Source organism: Somniosus microcephalus, chromosome 6, assembly GCF_052327205.1.
Source record: "Somniosus microcephalus isolate GS21.2 chromosome 6, FLI_Smic_1.0, whole genome shotgun sequence".
Classification (NCBI taxonomy): domain Eukaryota; kingdom Metazoa; phylum Chordata; class Chondrichthyes; order Squaliformes; family Somniosidae; genus Somniosus; species Somniosus microcephalus.
Genome location: NC_140992.1, coordinates 24265027 through 24287132, shown reverse-complemented (window position 1 = coordinate 24287132; position 22106 = coordinate 24265027).

Below are 22106 nucleotides of genomic sequence, written 5' to 3'. Positions count from 1 at the left end.
TTTCAGTGACCTCCACTAGCTCAATGACCCCAAGTGCAGCAACTTCAAAATCATAATTCGTGTCTTCGGATCCCAACATTTTCTTATTCTGCAAGATTTTCAGCCGATGTTACATTATGAATCTTTTGCTGTTCCAGTGTATGTCACTCTCTGCTCCACCATCAGAGCTTTCAGTCATTATACCTCTGCAGTCTAGAATTCTCTTCCTAAACCTCTTTGCCTTGCTAACTCTCTCCACCGCTAAAAGCCTTCTCAAAACATATCCTTTTGATTGTACCTTTGGTCACCTCCCCTAACTTCTTCCCAACGTCCTGCTCAGTATCCAACACTCATTTCGTAAAGTGCCCTGGACATTTAATTATGTGAAAAAGTTGTATAATTATACATCGTCTTTGCTGTTGTAAGTTTAAGAGGTTCATGATTTAAATTTGAAAGGATTTCCTTAATATCAGTTTTTAACTAGGGAGGACTTTCATGACTTCTGTATGTGACTCAATTATGAATATATACACAAAAAGAAACTCATCAATTATTCAACCAGTCACTGGTGAGGATTATGTTTTTGCATGTGTTTTAGGCCTGGACCTCATTTAAACAGAACTAGCAAGCTGCCCACCCCAAATGAGCTTCCCGATGCAATTTACTGTATTCAGGCTGGCACAATATTGGGCAACCCAGAGGCTGCCCGCTGGCAGAAAGGTAAGAGGTAAGTTGAGGGGATGTTCGCGGTTCATGGAGTGGGGGAGCTCAAGGTGGCAGCGGCGCAGATTATTTTTGTGGGGCCTGGAGGTGCACCCCTGCTGTTCCTGGCCCAACAAAAATGATTTAATAATTACCTCTTGGCTGTATCGCCAGTCAAACTGGTCGGAGAGTGCACGGTGCATGCTCCAGTCAGTTCTGTCCTAAAATGGTAAGCAGGGTCCCATATATGTTATAGAACCCTGATTTGCATATTAAAAGGGGCCAACCACTTGAAACAGGCAGGCTTTCAGCCACACAGTGGTAGGCCCCTGTAAAAATGACAGTGGGCAGAGCGCTAGCGTTAACGGGGTGGTAAGTCTACTGACTCTATTTTGAGACCGTAATAGCCCCGTTAATGCTGATTTCGGCAACTTAAGATCAGTCCCAATATGTTTTGCTTGGTGGCTGCAGAAATATTTGAGGCTGAACATAGACTAATGTACATGAACAAGTAACAAAGACATGATTTATGACAGTTATGACGTCTGTCTAGGGATTGTTGAAAGACTTATAAGAACCATAGTTCATGTAAAATGAGACCTTTTTAACCTGATGTCATTTGTAGTGTAAGTTAGTCAGAAGAACAAATTACATGTAAGAAAAAAACAGAAAATGCTGGAAATACTCAGCAGGTCAGGCAGCATGTGTGGAGAGAAACAGAGTTAACGGCCGGAATTTTGCCAGTCTTCAGAGTGCGGGATTGGAGGCGGGACCGCTGTCAAAATCGCAAAGATTGACAGGCAGGAAACCTGCTGTCAACCGATTTGCGCAGGGACCCGACACCTAGCAGCGGGAAGAGGATTATAACCACTTACCGGGCTGTTAACAGGTACTTGATACTTGTTATCAGGCTCTTTTTCAATTTTGCCGCTTCTGCCTCAGGTTTCCCGATGTCCGGACACCACGCTAGGTAAGTGTGACCTGTTGTGAGTCTGCTGTAATGTTTCTGCATTGATGACAGCTGCAGAAGTGGTGTGAAGGATCCAATGGTGCACTGGTGAGTTTCAGAGGTAAGAAAATGTTGGGAAGGTCATTTTTAATGCATTTACACTTTTCTGTAGGTAACAGGTTTTGAATTGGCTGTCTAGTGCCACATCATGGGGAGAACCTCTCTCACCAGTGACAGATCACTTCTGTAACCTCACCTGCAGCTGCCATCTGTTCTAGCCTATGGAGGGAGTCATTGGAGAGCCTGGATGCAAGAGCTCACCTGTGAACAGTCATTGTCAGTCTTTGCAGCACCTCAATGCTGTCAAACACTGAGAAATGAGCTGTCAAAGAAAAATTGTGCGTGGCCCCTTTAAGAAAACCGGCAGATGACGCGTCATCAAATGACATCATCTGACTGGCTCCCTCTTACTTGGCCGGCAAGCCCGCAGGGCGGGCTTAACAAGGCCAATCGACGTAAAATCATGTCCGTGGGCCGGATGCAGTTGGGGGCGGGACTGGAAGCTGGAAACCAACTGAACCACTCCCAAGCCACATCCATTTGCAAAATCATGGCCAACGTTTCAGGCCTTCGTCAGAACTGGAAAATGTTGGAGATGGAACAGGTTTTTAAGCAAGTGTAGGGCCAGGGAAAGGTGGGAGGGGAGGAAAGAACAAAAGGGAAGGTCTGTGATAGGATGGAAGGCAGGAGAGATTAAGAGACAAAGGGGATGATGGTACAAGGCAAAAGGAGATGGTAATGGGACAAGTTAAAAAACAAAGATGACTCTCGATGAAGTATAAATGGCAATGGAAGAATGATCGACAGCTGCCATGTGAGAGAGAGAGAAAAAAATGAAAAAAAAGATAGGGGCAGAGGTTATGGTCTGAAATTGTTGAACTCGATGTTGAGCCCAGAAGGGGGTCTAATTGTGCCTAATTGAAAGATGAGGTGCTGTTCCTCGAGCTTACGTTGAGCTTCATTGGAACAGTGTAAGAGGCCGAGGTCAGAGTGGGAGTAGAGCGGAGAATTAAAGTGATAGGCGACCGGAAGCTCGGGGTCACCCTTACGGACTGAATGGTGGTGTTCCGCAAAGTGGTCACCCAATCTGCGTTTGGTCTCCCCAATGTAGAGGAGACTGCATCGTGAGCAGCGAATACAGTATACTAAATTGCAAGAAGTACAAGTAAATCGCTGTTTCACCTGGAAGGAGTGTTTGGGGCCCTGGTCAGTAGGAAGGGAAGAGGTAAAAGGGCATGTGTAGCATCTCCTGCGCTTGCACGTGAAGGTACCGGGTGAAGGGGAATGGGTGTTGGGGGTGATAGAGAAGTGGATCAGGGTGTCGCGGAGGGAGCGGTCCCTTAGGAATGCTGAGAGGGGAAGATGTGTTTGGAGGTGGGATCACGCTGGAGGTGGCAGAAATGGCGGAGGATGAGCCGTTGAATGTGGAGGCTGGTGGGGTGAAAGATGAGGACAAGGGGAACCCTATCGTGGTTCCGGGAGGAAGGGGAAGGGTTGAGAGCAGAAGTGCGGGAAATAGAACGGACACGGTCAAGGGCCATGTCAACCACAGTAGAGGGGAATCCTCGGTTGAGGAAAAAGGAAGACATGTCAGAAGCATTGGTATCAGAGCAGATGCGGCGGAGACGGAGATCCTGGGAGAATGGAATAGAGTCCTTACAGGAAGCGGGGTGGGAGGAAGTGTAGTCCAGATAGTTGTGGGAGTCAGTGGGCTTATAGTGAATGTTTCTCAATAGCCTATCCCCAGAGATGGAGACAGAGAAGTCGAGGAAGGGAAGGGAAGAGTTGGAGATGGACCATGTGCAGGTGAGGGAAGGGTGGAAATTGGAAGCAAAGTGAATGAAATTTTCTAGTTCAGGGCGAGAGCAGGAAACGGCACCGATACAGTCATCAATGTACCGGAAAAAGAGGTGAGGGAGGGGACCTGAGTAGGACTGGAACAAAGAATGTTCCACATATCCCACGAAAAGGCAGGCATTGCTAGGACCCATGTGAGTTCCCATAGCAACACCTTTAATTTGGAGGAAGTGAATGGCATCAATGGAGAAGTTGTTCAATGTGAGAACAAGTTCAGCCAGGCAAAGGAGGGTGGTGGTGGAAGGGGACTGTTTGGGCCTCTGTTCAAGGAAGAAGCGGAATGCCCTCAGGCCATCCTGGTGGGGGATGGAAATGTAGAGGGATTGGACGTCCATGGTGAAAAGGAGACAGTTGGGGCCAGGAAACTGGAAACTGTTAAAGCGGCGGAGGGCGTCGGAAGAGTTGCGGATGTAGGTGGGAAGAGACTGGACAAGGGGAGAAAGAATAGAGTCGAGATAGGGGCAAGAACAGGCTGAAATGATGGGTCTACCAGGGCAGTCCTGTTTGTGGATCTTGGGAAGGAGGTAGAAGCGGGCTGTGCGGGGTTGGGGATCTATGAGGTTGGCGGCCTTGGAGGGAAGATCTCCAGAGGAGATGAGGTCAGTGACAGTCTTGGAAATGGTGGCTTGATGTTTGGTAGTGGGGTCATGGTCCAGGGGGAGGTAGGAGGATGTGTTGGAGAGTTGGGCCTAGAAATTCAGTGGCCTGCACCACCAGTTTGCGCCCAAAGAGGGCACTCAGTGGCTTTTGCGCCACTGGCCACACCTACCGCGAAATTTAGCGGGGCACTAATGGCGGCGTTAGCCTGTAGCACTGCACCGCCGCCGATGACGTCATCGGTGTGCGCAGCGCCCCGCTCCCGCCCCGATGACCATATTTGGTCGCGCCCGCCTCTTCAGCGCCGGCCGCAAATAGCAACCGGTACACAGGGGCCTACCTGTGGCGGTAGTGGCGCTAGTTAAGGTGGAGGTGCGGCCGGCCACTTTTTCGGCGGCCGCCTGCCAGCACCTCCATCCCCGGCCTCCTACACCTCCCCCGCCCCCCCCCCCCCGCGGCATTGCCAGCTGTTTCCCGAGAGCCCGACACTTCTCCTTGGTGCCGGGCTCATTTGCCGGCACTCGTGAGCGGGGATCGTGCTGTTGCAGGCACCTCCCCCTTAACAGTGGGAGGAAGGCCTGCAGTACCGCAGCCTGCCGTGCCGCAGCGTGTGGCGCTGCGGCCCTTAGCGCACCGATATTCAGTTTCAGCGCCCCAAGCGGGGCGCGGGAAGCCTCGATTAGCGGCCCGCTTCCATTTGGGGCGCAGAAACTGAATATCCGGATGGCGCAAGTGGCTCCGCTCGCAGCGGTAATTCCGGCGCCCAGGCGAGCTTAGCGCCCCAAACGGCGCCCAACTGAATTTTTAGCCCTTGGAATTTAGCCTCCGCTAGGTAGAGGTCGGTTCACCAAACAACAACAGCACCACCCTTGTCAGCAGGTTTAATGACAATGTTGGTGTTGGATCTGAGAGAATGGAGTGCTGCAAGTTCAAAAGGAGGTAGGTTGGAGTGGGTTTGGGGAACAGAAAAATTGAGACTGCCGATGTCACGCCGGCAGTTTGCAATAAAACGATCCAGAGAGGTTAAGAGACCAGAGGGAGGGGTCCAAGTAGAACGAGAATTCTGAAAGTGGGCACGGAGACGAAGGTGACGGATAAAGAGCTCAGCGTCGTGCCGAGCTCGAAATTCATTGAGGTGGGGGCGTAAGGGGATGAAGCTCAGTCCTTTGCTGAGGACGCATGTGAGATTTTGTCCCTCAAGCTGGGTAACATCTTCTGACTGAATAAATTGTCATGTTTTTTAATTTATTCAGTCCTTTATACAGACTAGTTTATTAAACTATTTCTAATTTACACAACTTAACTCAATAAGTTTCTCATTACATAAATTTCATTGCCATGGAGTAAAATCTTCAGGAGTAAATGAGTAATATCAACTATATTTTCCTCTTCTATCACAAAAATATAGGTGTGTGCAAAAGGCAGGGCTTTTTCAGTTGAAAGTGCAAATGGATTATTTCTCCATGTTTAGTGGTACTCTGAGGATTCATATCTCTCTAAAAATAGACTGCTGTAAATTAGGAAAACTTTCTTAGAAAAGCCATTTTTTTCTTGTCAACACATTGTTAATGAATACTCGCAGCAGTATCCTATAGCTGTACACTCAAATCGAAAATTAATGTTTTAGTTCAGTTCAGACCTAGAGTTAATAACCTGGTTATCTCGGGGCTATCCCCAGTGTTAAAATAAATGCAAAATAAATGCTGATCGGAAAATCTAGGTGAGTGAATTTAAGAATGGAAAGATGTTGGCCAGAATTTTCCTTACCTTGGCAGGTCTGGTGCGGGCGGTGTCCATGGCAGGTCCTGACCCCGCTGCTGGCTTCATCCCGCTGTTGAAAATGAACTTACCTTAATGGGGCCTATTAAGCCCGCCCAGCGCGTTACCCAGCCCAATGAGATGGAGCAGGTCTGGTGACGTCATTCATGTTGTGTTTTAAGCCGGGATCCTTAAAGGGACCCTGGCCATATTACATTTTAAGTTCAATCTAACATAGTGGGTATTGAATCTTTACTGTACAATAATATAATAAAAGTTATATATGAGTGACAAAGAAATATTTAAATAAATTGTCATTAAGTAATATGACTCCATCTACAAATATGATCAAGATCATAACTAAAAAAGTACATTAATTGTGGAGTTATTGGTGCATTAATCACAAATCTGTAGACTTTTGTACCAGTAACTGGTACAAATAAACGATGTGTGTGTATAGGTAATACATAAAATTAATCAGATTTTAAATGTAATTGTAAAGGGGTGGATTTACAATCTTATGCAAGTTCAGCAGAACAGCTGTAGAATCCCTGACAAACAGTGTAAGTGGTGCTTACAATGTGTTTCTGGGATTTCTGCAGCTCTTCCGTTGAAGTTAGCAATGGACAAGTGAGAGAACCTCTGCAGAAATTTACCCTAAAGTCTCAGACTGAAAAATGAAATTAGTCATATTCAGGGACTGAAAGCAAATTGAACCAGTGGAATGAGTGATGAGAATGAAATTGTTACGGTTGATGACTTGATTTAAGTGCAACTTGACAATTGTAAACACATCCAATGCTGTATTGTTTTGGGGGCTGTATATGTGATGCGCTATCAATTACTCATAAAAGACTGAGAGTTAAGAGAGTAACTAAAGGCTTTTATTAACAAAAGAATGAAGGTCTGCCTCGAGTGGTCGACCGGTCCAGAAATACAAAGGGCTGGGGAGCAGTCACCTTTATACTAGGACTTGTGGGAGGAGTCAGCCGAGGCATGTCCAGGCATGTACACAGTGGAATACAAACAGTGGTTTACCACATTCACCCCTTGTTTAAAATTGAGTCCGGCGGGGTGAAGTGTATTAAAAGTTAGTGTATTGGAGTCTCTCCGGAGGTCTTGTCTGCCGCTGTGATCGGCGTGGCGACGGCAGGGGTAGTGGAGCTTCCGGCGTCGAGTCCTGCGTGGGCTGTGGCACAGGCGTGTCGTCCTCGTAGATGTCGATCGGGTCGCGGGGCCCAGGCCTGCCGTCTGCTGGGGCTGGATATCGGATCGTGGGGGGGGGTGGTAGTGAGTAGTGGGTTACTGCGGCCCCCGAGGGTGCAAGGTCTCTTATGGAGACTGTGTCCTCCCGCCCGTCCGGGTATGCAATGTAAACATACTGGGGGTTGGCGTGGAGGAGGTCGACCCTCTCAACCAGGGGGTCCGTTTTATGGGTCCTCACGTGCCTTCTCAGTAGGACCGGCCCTGGGGACGTCAGCCATGGCGGTAGCGATGTCCCCGATGTGGACTTCCTTGGGAAGACAAACATTTTCTCATGAGGGGTGGCGTTAGTGGCAGTGCAGAGCAGTGACCGAATAGAGTGGAGCGCATCGGGGAGCACATCCTGCCAGCGGGAGGTTGGAAGGCCCCTAGACTTTAAGGCTAGCAGGGCGGCCTTCCAAACTGTCGCATTTTCTCTTTCCACCTGTCCGTTCCCCCGGGGGTTGTAACTGGTGGTCCTGCTTGTGGCAATACCCCTAGTTAGCAGGTACTGACGGAGTTCGTCGCTCATAAACGATGAGCCCCGGTCGCTATGGATATAGCTGGGGAAACCGAACAGGGTGAAGAGGTCGTTCAGACATTTAATGACCGTGGCACTGGTCATGTCCGGGCAGGGGATGGCGAACGGGAAACGGGAGTACACATCAATAATATTGAGGAAGTACACATTGCGGTCGGAGGAGGGGAGAGGCCCTTTAAAATCAACGCTCAGGCGCTCGAAGGGGCGAGTGGCTTTTATCAGGTGGGCCCTGTCTGGTCTATAAAAGTGCGGTTTGCACTCAGCGCAGACTTGGCAGTTCCTGGTCATGGTCCTGACCTCCTCAATAGAGTAAGGCAGGTTGCGGGCCTTGATGAAGTGGAAGAACCTGGTGACCCCCGGGTGGCAGAGGTCATTGTGGAGGGCCCGCAGTCTATCGATCTGCGCGCTGGCGCAGGTGCCACGCGATAGCGCATCCGGGTGTTCATTGAGCTTCCCGGGCCGGTACAAGATCTCGCAATTGTAGGTGGAAAGTTCGATTCTCCACCTCAAGGTCTTGTCATTTTTGATTTTGCCCCTCTGCTTGTTGTTAAACATGAAAGCAACTGAACGTTGGTCAGTGAGCAGGGTAAATTGTTTTCCGGCCAGGTAGTGCCTCCAATGACGCACAGCCTCCACAATCGCCTGGGCCTCCTTCTCAACAGCGGAGTGTCTGGTCTCCGGGCCTTGGAGGGTTCGTGAAAAGAAGGCCACGGGTCTCCCCGCCTGATTGAGGGTAGCGGCCAGGGCAAAGTCGGACGCGTCGCTTTCCACCTGGAGGGGGATGGATTCGTCCACTGCGTGCATGGTGGCTTTGGCAATGTCTTCCTTGATACGGTGGAAGGCTAAGCGGGCCTCTGCCATCAAGGGAAAAGAGGTGGACTTGATCAGCGGATGGGCCTTGTCCGCATAGTAGGGGACCCACTGGGCATAATAGGAGAAAAACCCTAGGCACCTCTTCAGGGCCTTGAGGCAGTGGGGCAGTGGGAGTTCCATAAGGGGACGCATCCGGTCGGGGTCGGGGCCGATGACTCCGTGTTCCACAACACAGCCAAGGATGGCGAGGCGGTTTGTGCGGAATATGCACTTCTCCTTGTTATATGTCAGGTTCAGGAGTTGGGCGGTGCGGAGGAATTTTTCGAGGTTTGCGTCATGGTCCTGCAAGTCACGGCCGCAGATGGTCACATTGTCCAGATATGGGAAAGTGGCCTGCAACGCATTTTGATCTACCATCCGGTCCATCTCCCTTTGGAAGACGGAGACACCGTTGGTGACGCCAAAGGGAACCCTAAGGAAGTGGTAGAGGCGGCCGTTTGCCTCAAAGGCAGTATACTGGCGGTCCTCAGGGCGGATAGGGAGCTGGTGGTACGCTGATTTCAGGTCAATGGTCGAGAAGACGCGGTACTGCGCGATCTGGTTGACCATATCAGCTATGCGGGGGAGTGGGTAGGCGTCCAGCAGGGTGTAGCGATTTATTGTCTGGCTGTAGTCGATGACCAGGCGCTGCTTCTCGCCAGTCTTAACGACCACAACCTGGGCTCGCCAGGGGCTGGTACTGCCCTCAATAATCCCTTCCTTCAGGAGCCGCTCCACTTCGGTTTTAATGAAAACCCTGTCCCTGGCACTGTATCGCCTGCTCTTTGTGGCGATGGGCTTACAGTCGGGGGTGAGGTTAGCAAACAGTGGTGGGGGGGGTGACTCTGAGTGTGGAGAGGTTGCACCTGGTGCGCGGCGGGCAATTTGGAAGCTGCTGGCTGCGGACTGTGAGTGGGGGTAGGGGTCCACCGTACGCCATCGTAACACTTTTAAGGTGGCACTGAAAATCTAACCCCAGCAGGACGGCAGCGCAGAGGTCGGGCAGGACCAGAAGTTTAAAATGATCGTACACGGTCCCGTCTACTACGAGTGTCACTATGCAGTAGCCGCCGATGTCTGCCGACTGGGACTCGGAGGCCATAGAAATCCGCTGGTGCGCAGGCAGGACTGGGAGAGAGCAACGCCGCACCGTGTCGGGGTGGATGAAGCTCTCCGTGCTCCCAGAGTCAAAAAGGCAGATTGTATCATGGCCATTTACCTTAATGTCCATTGTGGAACTGGCCAGCTGGTGCGGTCTCGCTTGGTCCAGTGTAACGGATGCCAGCGTAGGGGTCGGTGTGTTGCTGCGGGTATCAGATGAGGCGGTGTTGGGGGCCTGCTGCGTTCCGGCTGTCGTCCAAGATGGCGGCGTCCATGATCCCCATGTGGCTGGAGGCGTCCAAAATGGCTGCTGTACCGGTGGTTCGCACATGGCCGGGGAGGCCCAAGATGGCGGCCCGCATGGCCCACACGCGGCACTGCTGGGGTTCGGGGTGGCCTGTAGGACCGCCTCATAGCGCCGTGCCACCCCAGCCACACCCCAGCAACGGCCCAACTACCGCAGCAGTGTCCCAAGGCCAGACAGCAGTGCCCCAAGGCCAGAAATGCTACTTCTGTGGCCAGGCAAAACACCCCAGAGCGCGCTGCCCGGCGAAGCACAGACAGTGCCTGAAGGTATTCCACGGTCGATTCCCCAGGTTGTTGTTTACGACTCCCCAGAAGGTGCCTGGCGTACACTTCGTTCACTGGGCGCGTGTACTGGTCCTTGAGGAGCTTGATAGCGTCCGCGTACGAGGTCGCGTCTTGGATGACCGAGTACACTCGGTGGTTCACTTTGGAGGTCAGGACATCCAGTTTGTCCTCGTCCGATTTGATTGCTGCGGAGGCGGTCAGGAATTTTTCGAAACACTTAAGCCAGTGAGTAAACTTGGTGGATGAGTCCGCCTCCCGATGATCTAAGTCCAGGCATGCTGGTGTGAGGATCTTCTCCATTATAAAAATTTTGTTAATAAAATTGATGCGCTATCAATTACTCATAAAAGACTGAGAGTTAAGAGAGTAACTAAAGGCTTTTATTAACAAAAGAATGAAGGTCTGCCTCGAGTGGTCGACCGGTCCAGAAATACAAAGGGCTGGGGAGCAGTCACCTTTATACTAGGACTTGTGGGAGGAGTCAGCCGAGGCATGTCCAGGCATGTACACAGTGGAATACAAACAGTGGTTTACCACAATATGCTAATAAGGGGCTTAACACCCCTGTTTTAGGTCCCAAACCAGAAATCGTTTACCCTAAACGCAGCCGGTGTGGGCCGGATGCATTCAGGATTACCTGTGGCCTAACCACCTGTCCTTAAAGGGGTTGCATTTAAAAAACATACTTATCTGAATATGGGCCACTCTCGACCACCACTCGCCCCATTCCCCATTGCCAAACCCCCACCCCGGATTCTCATTTTGTGATTTTGTGAAATAATTACCTACAATACTTTAGTTTCACTGCCAAAATACAATGTAGCTTTCTTAATCAGATTCTGCATTTTGTGCTAAATTCATTATTAAAACTAAAAAGAAATGCATGGTGCAATGAGTGCGTTTGTGGGGATTAGTAGGAGTACATTGTTTATTTCAAGGGAATTGTGAGCACTCACATCTGACTCCTGTGCCTGGAAATGCAGTGCCTCCTGAGTAAATCAGGGCTTTCTCAATTTTCATTGCGCCATTTAGGACAAATATTATACACTCCACAGCTGGATCAACAGACTTTCTGACACTTATACTGGTTAAATGGTTTGTTAACTGCTTGAGGAGCATTCAAAGATTATTGTTACAGGAATGTCAGATTTGGCTGCTGTTTCATTGCAGGTCAAAAATAACAAAGAAACATAGGCCTTCCTCTTGTTTTATTTTCTCAATCAGAAGGAAATACAACCCATAATCCTAGTTTTGTTGAGAAGTTCCTTGAAGTCTGCATGACGAGTGTTATATTTTTCACAGCAAATCTGTGTGAAGAACATGGTTACTGCCAATATTTTAATGATGAATTAACACATGTAAGTGTCTCTTTGTTACTGTTTTACTGAATTAGCTTTTTAGATATGCAAAAATGGATCGCAGCTTTTTCAAAAAGGCAGTGTTACTAAAGTAGAGCAATTTATAGGCATGCTCTGCAAGGCTCAGGAATAACATGCTTCAAAAACTACAATCCAAAGTGCCATGAGGGACGTCTGGGATGAATTACCTTAATTTATTGTTATACCTAATATAGAAATTACAGATTTGTAACACCATAAAAGATCACAGATTTGAGATAAAAAGACAAAACTGCAAATGCTGTAAATCAGAGGTAAAAAGTGAAAATAATGGAAACACACAATAGGATCTGTCAGCATCTACAAAGAAAAAGATAGGAAGACTGGGCGCAGAAATATTTTAGATAAAATGGAGATGGAGAAGCTGAAAGAAAGGAATGAAGCTGTGGGGTATGTGGTCTTGTAATGAATATCATTGGAAAGCCCGTTGCCAGAGAGGGAACAGAGCAGTCCAGGAAGAGAAGGAAAGAATCAGAGGTGAACCACAAGCAGGTGAAGGATGAGACAAGAAACATAGTCAATAAAACTCTTCAGATCAGAATGAGACCACAAAACAACTTTCACGTACTTATTATAGAAATAGAGAAAGAATTCGGAGAAGCAGTCTGAGTAAGATTGGAATAAGGAATGTTGTATATATTCTATAAAAAGAGAGGCATAACTGAGACTTACACCGGTTCCCATAATGACACCTATATAAAGAAGTGGGAAAGAGAAGTTGTTGAGGGTGAGAATAAGTTGAGCCAAGCAGAGGAGGATGGTGGTCAGAGCTACAGTGGCATCACTGCAGTAAAAATTACATCATTACCAGAGTTGCCTTTTCCTGTGTGTATGAACACTTTTGTCATCGGTGACTTAAATACTTTTATTCTCCACACTAAAACCAGTCCTCTTCAATCTGGGCTCAATATTGAGTTCAACAATTTCAGATCATAACCTCGGCCCCTATTACATTCTTACTTATATGTTTTATCCACACCTTTGTTTTGGCCTTTTCCCCCCCCCCTTTTTTTCTCCCTCCCACATGGCAGCTGTCTCCCATTCTGCCAGCGCATTTCACACCTAATCTAGAGCTGTCTTTTGTCTCCACTAGTCCTATCACCATCTCGTCTCGTTTTGAATACCTCATAATGTCTCTTCTCTTTTGTTCTCTCCCAGCCTGGCCTCTTAATCTATTTCATTTCCTGTGCCTCTTTAGTCTTGACGAAGGGTTTTGACCTGAAACGTTGACTCTAATTTCTCTCCACGGGTGTTGCCTGGCCTGCTGAGTTTATCCAGCATTTTCTGTTGTTATTTCTCTTCAATCTACTGCTGTCTTCTAGTTACAATATTTTTACTTTAATATAACATTCCTGGTAGCTTTTCAAAGGACCATAATTTATTTTGCAAAAAAATCTAGTGTGCCTTACATATTAGCTCTATGTATTACAGGATGATTTTATTCTAAGGATTGTTGTAGCCAATAAAAATGGTAAAAAATAATTGTTATTTTGTTCTTCACCCTTTAGTGCTGACTCATGTGGACATACAGTTCACAGATGTCAGCAATCTGGTATCTTACCCCAGTGATCATTCTTCATATGTGAGCCTGGACAGTGAGTGTCACTTCCTAGCAGTGGTTACTAGATAGTAGTCAAGTGTTGAGAACCTGGATGATTTTCCCCCTCCTCATCCATGGGTACTGATGCCAATAGTAGCGCCCCAGAATCTTCCCAACCTGTATGACTTGATACACTCCTTGGTGCTTTTAACCATTAGTACATTAGGAATGTTGAAAAATACATCTTAAACAGCTCTGAGCTACTCTAAAATGATATAATGGCCCTGAATTTGCGGTTGGAGGCTTCCCGCAGGGAAATGCCTCCGATCCACAAATAAAATGCCCGCGTACCTGGTGGTTCGTATTCCGGGGTGCAGGCGGTTCGCGAGTGCCCCTGGGATCACGTGGGCCTGCCCAACGAATGTAAGAAGGGGGAATCCCCATTCATGCTTATGGGGATTCCATATATATGGAATTCCCATAAGCATGAATGGGAATACACAAAAAAATACATGTACACATCAAATAAATAAAAAAAATTACATATTTAAAATTAATTAAAATGCCATTTAATTAAATATTTAAAACAAAAATGTAATTTTTTGAAAGATAAATGTAAATGTTTTAAAGAGGCTAAAAATAACCGTACCTTATTGTACAGGTTTTTTAATGTTTAAATGATTGAAAAAAATTATTTAAATGTTTTTTTTAAACTCTTACGCTGGTCCAGGCATAAGAATTTCACGGGTATTCGCTGGGCAGCAGTCGGGTAAACTCTCCGCCCACAGATGCCCTTTTCCCGGTGGTGCGGATAATCTGTCAAGATGACAGATCGCAAGTTCCGGGTTTTTGCGCATGCGCTTCGCGCCTCGCACCCACCCGTAGGGGCTGCAAATTATGGGCTATTAATTGCTTTCTGATTTTACTGACTGCTTATCAATCCAGAATCAAAGGTGCACAGTATGGTTAGTCAATGAGTTGCCTGGTATCAGTTCCTTAAAAATGGATGAGTTTCTGTCTATTTGTTTTAATGTATACCTAGATTAAGGCAACAAATATATGTCAAGGACTTGTTGCCCAATGTAGATTTAAATGAATCTGTTCAATAATGAAGAGGCAAACACACTAGTCCTTATTATTTAGCTGCTGTTGCATTGTTTGGCAAAGCACTGAGCATGAAGAAATAATTACCTGCTGAATAACAACTATTGGGACACATTTTTGTGTTGTGGTTAAGGATATATTTTAAAACAAAACACTTGTTATGTTTAACAAATTATCATAATTTCATTAAACTGACTAGTAAAATGGTTAACTTATTTAAATATTGCCACATAAATTAACTTGTGTCGAAGGTCATCTAATCCTCTTTTCAAAGGCATCGCCGCCTTATAATGCCCTTGTTGCTTTCATTTACAGCTCCAACAGTGCGATGTGACACTGTCTTGCAGCTAGTGTATTCAAGTGGTCATAACTACGCCATAATTTATTACTGAGAGTTTGACGATTTAATCATCCTGTTTGTGTTTCATTGTCTGTTATCAATTGTGATGCTTTTAAAGATGCCCATTATTGCTGTGCACACAATTACCATTGCTAACATTAAAATATACTGCATTTAAGTGTTTTATTAACTTCCTTCAGAGTTTATATCACAGGCCTTTATTAATAGCCTTTCACCAGTAAAAACTGCCGTGTCTGCTGATTGTAAAACTTAATGAAACCCCTGTGACTGTGCTACAGTTATGGTGAATGGCACTGCAGTTTTGCTATTCACTATAACTGAACATATGACACTTTAGTAAATTATGTTTATGACTTAACTTGTAATGTGAACCCCCAAGGCAAAGAATTGTAATAGGACGCCTTGTAAAAGTGGCTTTGGTTTCTTATATCCTGCTTCCTGTTTACTTAAAAGTATCATACTGCTGTAATATTAAGTATAATATATAAAATATGGTTTAACTTTGTGAATTAAGATGCAGTTATGTGCTTCAGGGAAAGTTAAGAATTCTAAACTTGAAAAATTAGTGATTTAGGATGAGTGACAATTGCAAAGCTTGGAATTGCATTCGTATTTTTCATTTTTATGTCAATGTAGCAAGTTAAGCATATACTGCTGGTTATTGTGTTTTCCATTCTGCCTTTTGGGGTGAAATCATACATATATTCATACAATATTAGCTTGCAAACACATTAATAAATTCAAATGAAGTTCCTCTGACTGCTATTTAAAAGGGTGCATTTGTGTACTAATATCACAAACTGTGATTTCACTCAAATTGTATTTTCTTTGTTTAAGGTTTTGGACAGCTATCTTGTTCTTGCAAAATAATAATTATGAAACAGCTGTCATTCAAAACAGATTTTACCAGATGAAGTAAAATGTTAACGTTCGGTTGTTTGCATATTTAGATTTCTGTTTTTGTGGTGTACCCAATAAATTGCTCTTGACCCAAACAGTGATAAGCCACATATTCAACATGCGTGATGTTGGTTTTCCATTGGCAGTGGTGCCAGACCCAATACATAGTAAGGTCACTGCACATCATGAGCACTCACTGGTAGTGTAGGATTCGCAAAATTCCCACATTCCCCCAAGGTTATTAATAAAAGGGACCCTGCATGGACATTAAAAAGGGTACCCAAAAGATGGCGTCCGCACCTCGTGACCAAAAGCCTGCAAGATTTTAAAAGCTTGGACTCTGTGGCAGCACAAGCAGCTTTGGGAAATCGAAACTTAAAATGCATTTCTGTGAAAAGGATTTTTGTGTTTGAAGGGCCAGACAGCTAAGCAAACATTTAAATATGCATTTTCGTCAAATTGGAACAGATCAACCCAGTTAGGCCTAAACATGAGGCCATTAGTTTGTCTGCATAAATAATCGGAAACAGCTTAAGGAAGCCATCAAGGCTGGACAGGCTGATTAAAATGCATTAATGACAATACAGCCCGGACATCAGGCCATTAGGTGCGATAAACGGCCATCTAAAAACAGTTATTTTAGATTGCTATAATCATTTATAACAGCCCGCCAAAATTAAAACAATGGACTAACCTGATTTGGCGCGCAGATAAGGGCCATTCGAAAGGAGTATAACTGTAGGCCCCCAGTAGCAATCGCTCTCTGCTCTCTTGGCTCTTGCTCTTGCCCCTTGCTCTTGCTCTCGTGGCTCTGGCCTCTTGGGGCTGCCGCCGCTCGTACTCGTGCCCTGGCCTCGTGGCGGGTCTCTCCTCGCTCCCCGCAGTAAGTTTTCAGCAGTCAAGGACAACCATACCAATCACTGGGGAGGGGAACGAGGCCCGAGTCCATAGTCATCCAGGACACCCAGGCCGCAAAAAGGGGCGAGACGAAACTGAGCAGGCAGCCCAGGACTTGTATAGTAGCCCTACGAGATGAGGTGAGGAGAGACGAAGAAGAAGGTAACCACTCGATAAGAGCAGAGCAGAGCAGCGAAAGACGTATTGATAAAGGCCAAGCACCTAGTTATAAGCTGGCACTTGGGGGAAGAATCTTGTTGAACACTGCGAATAAATGCAGGTGTCTACGCCACAACAAATATACTGGCGTTCCAAGAATGGGTAGTAAAATCTAAGCAGTAAAGACTGCCAACTGTCCGATAAACATAACGATACCGCCGACGACCGCCCGAGGGAGAAGAAGAAGAAAACCCATCGCGACGAGACGACGACGGTAGCTGAGGAGAAGAAAAGGTGTGTCGCAGCAGCTGCTCCAGCACCGCGCCCTGAGACCATGTGGCGACGGAGTACCTAAAAGGACAGAAGACCAAACCTCAAAACCCGCGTCTGTTAAAGTAACAGGCTTGTTTTGAATCGGTGAGCATAAATTCTGACCCCTCATAGCTTAATCTAGTTAGGTATAGGGGTGGGATAAGGATAAGGGGATTGTTAACGTAGTTTTATTTCCCTCGATGTGCCGTGTGTTCCTCATTCCCTGTATAAGTATATAGTTATAGTGTTATATGCCTGTAATTGTTTCTCTACCAGTAACTTTTCTCATAAGACTGTGTTTTCATTCCTGTTTTAGTAAAATCCTGGTTTTCTTACACCAAACCACCTGTCTACTCGAGTTTTCTGTATCGTTGCCTGTACCTAAGTCTGGTGTCTAGAACCCAGGGGCGTGGGAGTGATTTGAACCGCTCACAGACAGTCAGGGGCATAACTGACTGGGAGCACGCACCACCCACCACCCCTTACAGTAGGAGGTGCCTGGATATGCCAAATTAAAAACAAAAATTGCTGGAATTAATTCATTCTTAATTAATTAAGAAAGGGAAAATAGAATATGAGAGTAAGCTTGCAGGGAACATAAAAACTGACTGTAAAAGCTTTTATACATATGTGAAGAGAAAAAGATTGGTGAAGTCAAGCGTAGGTCCCTTGCAGTCAGAATCAGGAGAATTTATAATGGGGAACAAAGAAATGGCAGACCAACTAAATACTTATTTTGGTTCTGTCTTCAAAAAGGAGGACACAAATAACCTCCCAGAGATGCCGGGGAACATAGGGTCTGATGAAAGGGTGGAACTGAAAGAAATCAGTATTTGTAGGGAAATGGTGTTAGGAAAATTGATGGGACTGAAGGCCGATAAATCCCCAGGGTACTTAAGGAAGTGGCCCTAGAAATAGTAGATGCATTGCTGGTCATCTTCCAGAACTCGATAGACTCTGGAACAGTACCCATGGTTTGGAGGGTAGCTAATGTTACCCCACTATTCAAAAAAGGTGGTAGAAAAAAAGCGGGGAATTATAGACCGGTAAGCCTGACATTGGTAGTGGGGAAAATGCTAGAGTCCATTATAAAAGATGTAATAGCAGAGCACTTGGAAAGCAGTGACAGGATCGGACAAAGTCAACATAGATTTACAAAAGGTAAATCATGCTTGACTAATCTACTGGAATTTTTTGAGTATGTAACTGGTAAAATAGATAAGGGAGAACCAGTGGATGTGGTGTATTTGGACTTTCAGAAGGCTTTCGATAAGGTCCCACATAAGAGATTAGCGTGCAAAATTAAGGCACATGGGATTGGGGGCAAGGTATTGACTTGGATAGAGAACTGGTTGGCGGACAGAAAGCAAAGAGTTGGAATAAACGGGTCGTTTTCCGAGTGACAGGCAGTGACTAGTGGGTCGGTCCTAGGACCCCAGCTGTTCATAATATATATTAATGATCTGGACGAGGGAATTGGATGTAATATCTCCTAATTTGCAGACGACACAAAGCTGGGTGGGAGGGTATGCTGTGAGGAGGATGTCGTGAAACTCCAGTACGATTTGGACAGGTTGGGTGATTGGGCAGAAACATGGCAAATGCACTATAATGTGGATAAATGTGAGGTTATCCACTTTGGTGGCAAAAACAGGAAGGCAGATTATTATTTGAATGGCAATAGATTGGGAGAAGGGGAAGTGCAAAGAGACCTGGGTGTTCTTGTGCACCAGTCGCTGAAGGTAAGCATGCAGGTGCAGCAGGCGGTTAAGAAGGCAAATGGTATGTTGGCCTTCGTAGCAAAAGGGTTTGAGTACAGGAACAAGGATGTCTTGCTACAGTTGTACAGGGCCTTGGTGAGACCGCATCTTGAGTATTGTGTGCAGTTTTGGTCGCCTTACCTGAGGAAGGACATTCTTGCCATGGAGGGAGTGCAGCGAAGATTCACCAGGCTGATTCCTGGGATGGCAGGAATGACGTATGAGGAGAGATTGTGTCGATTGGGCTTATACTCACTGGAGTTTAGAAGATTGAGAGGGGATCTCATCGAAACCTATAAAATTCTGTCTGGCCTGGGCAGACTAGATGCAGGAAGGATGTTTCTGATGGCTGGGGAGTCCAGAACCAGGGGCCATAGTCTAAGGATAAGGGGTAAGCCATTTAGGACTGAAATGAGGAGGAATTTCTTCACCCAGAGAGTGGTGAACCTGTGGAATTCTCTGCCACAGAGGGCGGTGGAGGCTAGTTCATTAAATATATTCAAGAAAGAGTTGGATATATTTCTTAAGGCTAAAGGGATCAAGGGATATGGGGAGAAGGCAGGGACAGGGTACTGAATTTGGATGATCAGCCATGATCTCATTGAATGGCGGAGCAGGCTTGAAGGGCTGAATGGCCTACTCCTGCTCCTATCTTCTATGTTTCTATGAAATAAACAGCAGGTCAGTCAGCACCTGTAAAGACAAAAGACAGATTATGACTTTTCGGGTGTGCACTCTTCAACAGAGTGGCTTTGATGAAAGGTACATACCCAAAATGATATAACCTCTCTTTACTCTTTACAGATGCTGGCTGTTTCTATTTCAGGATTTCAACATTTACAGATTGCCTTTCATATTACTGGGAATTTTCAGGGCAGGATTCTCTTCAGCAATTTGGCCCGAAACTGGTCACCTCCACGGGGACTCTTACTGGCTTCTCCTTCCACGTCCATCGTATGCAAATGCCAGTAGTAGTTGGGAGGGCCTGGGCCCAGATCTTTGTCAGACATCTCTTGGCTGCTGAATCCTACAAAACTGCAGCTCCATCAGTCTTCAGGATTCTTCTGTCCTTTAAATGCCCTACTGCCTCTTCTGGTGCTGGAGTGATGGTTCTACTGCAACACTGCCAGGATTGTGTGGCCAGTAACTGGTGGGGTCCATTTTGATGACAGGAATTCCACTGGGAACCCAGCATGCATCTGTAATGATCTGCAATTCAGAAAAGTGGGTCAGGGTTATGGTAGTTTTGGAGGGGCAGGCGGAAACTTGTCCCATCGGAATACCGCTGCTGGAAAACAAAATCGCTACCTAGACATTCTGGTTATTGCTGCTGCCATCGCTAACACAGACATGAACATACCGAAACACATACACAATACGCAGTTTCAGTTTGATAACAGTACTTTCCTGACATATGTAAATCACTCACAGAATTTGTTAGCATTCAACTTAACATCCAACAGTATATAATATACATAATAGGCAAAGATATTTACAAAGATGCTTTTTCCTACGATTGTCACATACTGTATGTCTCAGAAATACTTTGTTAAATTGGTTAATTCTTTAAGTTTTTGGTTTATATTTTACTGCCTGGTCCTAGGGAAGATTTGATGGAAAATATCACTTTAAAATTCACTGGCTGCGATTTCACCATCGGAGGCGGGATCGCAGGGGGAGAGGTCATTGGCGGGTCCCGGTCCCGATCCCGGCTCCAGCCGCTCTGTGAAAAGGATTTTCCCCCTGATTGGGCTTGTTAAGCCCGCCCTGCGAGGTTCCTGGCCAATTAAAAGGAAGCGGGTCTGATGACATCATTTGATCAGCCTTCCCTAGAGTCATAGGGGGAGAAATTCGGCTGGCGCAAATTATCGCCGCCGACTGCAAAATTCGCCTCTCTCGCCCCTGGAGGTGATTGGAGCGCTAAATCAGGCGCTACACAACTCTCTTAAGGCGTTAAGCCCGAGGAGCGAGGCGCTACCTCAGAGGGCGGGCACAGCGCAGGTGCTGTCAGTTAGCGATTGAACACAGACACACTGGCGCCGGTCACTTCTTAAAGGGGAGGGTCGATCTTGCTCTGCAGCCACGCCCTGCTCACTGGAGCCTTGAGTCTCGGCTGGACAGACCTGTGGCGAAATCTTCCAGCCAAGGACCATGGAGAGGGCCAGGGAGCGAGCACAGCGCTTCAGCGAGCGTGCCTTGGAGGCTCTGGTTGGCGCGGTGGAGCGCAGAAGACCTCTACTGTACCCAGAGAGTGGCAGGAGGCCTTTGCCAAGCGAATACAGGAAAGCGTGGAGGGAGGTGGCTCACAGCGTGACCTCAAGCAACATGGTGCCTAGGACCCCTGTGCAATGCAGGAAAAAGTTCAACAACCCCACTCGGGTCGTCAGGGTGAGTGCCTTTTTTCAAAACCTCTTCGTCCCTTCATCTCCACCTCACTTTATGGCCAGAAGGTCTTGAAAGCCCCAATGCCCAGCACTCATCCAACACCTATGGCCCTTTCATGAATCACACACGCACATTCCACACTTTGCATACAGTAAGGGCTATTCAACCATGGGAGGCATTTCAGGCAAGATCATGGCTGCATAGAGTAAGGGCTATTCAACCATGGGAGGCATTTCAGGCAAGATCATGGCTGCATATTTCCTCAGACGCCGTCCTTTTTCTTGCAGGCCAAGCTGGCTCATAATAGGAGACAGCAGCAATGGACCGGTGGAGGGTGGCCTCACCTTCAAGCCCTCAGCGATCTTGAGCAGCGCATTCACAGGATTGTGGCAAGCCGGATGCTTGGTCCCGTCATCACTGGAGATGCCGACCCCGTTCTGGCCAGCAATGGTAAGGTCATCACCTATTTGTCCTCTCTCCTTCCACTTGTTCCTCACAACAGCAGCCTTTGACACTTTCAATCCAAATCAGTACATCGCTGCACTCATGTCTCCCTTGCTGCCACCCTGTCCTCACGCTAAAGCCACTCTTGTACCTCCCTGCTTTCAGATGGAGATTCACCAGGTGAGGAGACGGGCCCTCAAGCTGCCATTGGGAGTGAAGCTGAAGGCGAGGAGGAAGAGGAAGCCGGACCATCAGCGCAACCCTCTGCCGAGGCAGCCCATGCCCATACTGGGGACACAACTTCCCTGGAGGGGAGCGGGGGGAATGGTCTGATGAGGGTGAAGCTCCAGGACCCAGCGGGCTGCAGCAATGCGAGGGGGTTAGGGAAGCTCGGGGGCCTTCTCCCCGGACAGAGAGTATGGCCTCGAGTCCTGCTGCACTGAACGCAGACGAGGAGCGGGTCCTCACTGAAATGAGCGCCCAGGCGGAACAAAGGCACACTGAGCTCATGGCTGCAGTGGCAAGGATGCCCAAATCCATTGAATCACTGGCAAGGAGTGTGGAGCACTTCGCTGGAGCACAGGCGGCGGCCACGCAAATGCTAAGTGCTGCAATGCA